Source organism: Gossypium hirsutum, chromosome A05 (assembly GCF_007990345.1).
Source record: "Gossypium hirsutum isolate 1008001.06 chromosome A05, Gossypium_hirsutum_v2.1, whole genome shotgun sequence".
Classification (NCBI taxonomy): Eukaryota; Viridiplantae; Streptophyta; class Magnoliopsida; order Malvales; family Malvaceae; genus Gossypium; species Gossypium hirsutum.
In genome coordinates, this window is record NC_053428.1 from 81,204,178 (window position 1) to 81,206,382 (window position 2,205).

Consider the following 2,205-nt stretch of genomic DNA (forward strand, 5'->3'; position numbering starts at 1 on the left):
AAGTCCTCTGAAACTACTATCTATTTAAATTGAAATACTGAGACTACTGTAGGTAGTAGACTGTACTGAAATGCTCTGTTTAGGGTAAACTAAAACTGTAGTAAGACTGTGATATGTGACAATAAACTCTGAATTACTGATACTGTTTTTCATAAAATATCTATTAATAAACACTAGAACCTAAACTAATGCATAAAATTGTTAATACAGATAACACACAAATCGATATGAGCACTAGAGGTACTCGTGGAAGGGGTACAAGAGGCCGCGGTGGAGGCCATGGAGGTGCTCGGGCTGGGTCTTCGTCATCTGGCCACAAGCCTAATGTTGAAGCTACAGAGCCACCGGCTTCACCTGTAACTGAGACTGGGTCTCATGATTGTACAGTTGGGGACAACGCTTTGTCCCAAGCCATGTTAAGAATTCTGGAGAGGGTCATTGGGCCCAATACTAGTACTGTGGGCTGTGGGTCGGTTACGGAATGACTCTCGTCTAATGGGGCTTAGGTTTTTAGGGGTATTACTGGAGTTGCCCCTAATGTAGCTGAATATTGGATTCAGGCCACAGAGAGGATCATAGACGACCTCGATTGTGCCCCCGAGCAGAAATTAAAAGGTACAGTGTCACTGCTGAGAGATGAGGCTTATCAGTGGTGGCTTACAGTTAAAGAAAGAACTCAGCCCAATTGGTTGACTTGAGAAGTTTTCAAGACTATGTTCCAGGGAAAGTGTGTGGGCACTAATTATGTGGATGCCCAGAGGAGAGAGTTTTTAAATTTGACTGAGCGGGATAAATCAGTGGTTGAATATGAGGCTGAATTTTTACCAATAAAAATGTAACACCCTAATACCCGTGTCCAATATTAACTTAAGTAATCACATCAATAATAGCACATTTCCATGAGTAACTTCTATAGTATGCACATACTAAAACAAGGGTAAAAATGTAAGGTGATTTTTTTTTCTTTTGATCGAATATACATACATAATGTATCTCGAATACTTAACATGTTAGTTCAAGCATAACATAATCACACTCATGACAATATGGATTCATATGTCAAGTTGATTTCACTTCAAGATTTATAATAAAACCATTATCACATCCATACATAGAACTTTAGCCATATTCACATGGCCTTATATATATATACAATACTATCAAAATAACAACCTTCCAAAATATTATTCTATACACGCCATAATGTCTATTTGAGTTTTAAACAAAAATACCAAAAAGGGGTTGTCAAAAGATGTGATGACTTCGTAACGAATCCAAGCTTTCCTCGACAAGATGATCTATACAAAACCAATAAACACACCAAGTGAGTTATTAACTCAATAAGTCCTAAGAAATTTTTAAAAAGAATGTAATGATCCAATTAACAAATAAAGCACAAACCAAGCCGCGCCATCTATAAATCAATCTCCAATCCATTTAAATTCATTTATCATTAATTTATATCTTTGGTCAATTATATACTAATTGAGCCGATTACCTTTCTCTTCTTTCTCTCTTCCCGAGCATTATCTATTAATATACAGATATAAATCAAGTCCCATGTCTAATATCCATGCACGTTTCATTACTCCCAGTTTAAAGTTTTAAACTTTTTCATTTGCACAAACAATTCTCTACGATCGATATCGCACACTTAGTGCTCGATTTAAAGGTCCGCACACATAGTGCTCTTACTCATTCGCACACATAGTGCCATGTTTCCTCACACACATAGTGCTATATAATCTCGCACACATAGTTCCATGTAGTTTTTGCACACAAGTGTCGCATAACCTCGCACACATAGTGCTGAAATTTCTTATTTATAGCTACCACTATGTCATAGATAGGTTGATAAATCTCACATTCGATTTTCACAAATTCATACCATGATTTCTTATCCAACCTATTTTATGTGCAATATTAACCGCAACTTAAATTACTTAGGAACTTACCTTTTTAGTCAGATGAACAACTCCGATCAGCTACTCAACCGCTTTCGCCTTTCCTTTGGCCGAACCTGGCTCCCTTTGATTTTGAGCTCTAACTAAGCAAATAAAATAATTCAATCATCGAAGCCCCAATTTATATTCATTCCTCATAGACACACACACATATTCGGTATTCCATCTAATATTAATCAAGCCATAACAATTTAAAGTTTAACCCTTAAACTTAATGCACATCCAAACATACTTCTCATCT

At 36.5% G+C, this 2,205-nt stretch overlaps 1 long non-coding RNA gene across 1 annotated transcript; it reads right to left on the reverse strand.

Annotated features, from left to right (window-relative positions):
- Nucleotides 1-1,055: 1,055 nt before the first annotated feature.
- LOC107961546 (uncharacterized) lies at nt 1,056-1,994 on the reverse strand. Its single transcript, XR_001701324.2, has 2 exons — nt 1,956-1,994; nt 1,056-1,298 (listed from the first exon to the last, which is right to left on the reverse strand). It is a non-coding gene; the product is annotated as an uncharacterized lncRNA (long non-coding RNA).
- Nucleotides 1,995-2,205: the final 211 nt, after the last annotated feature.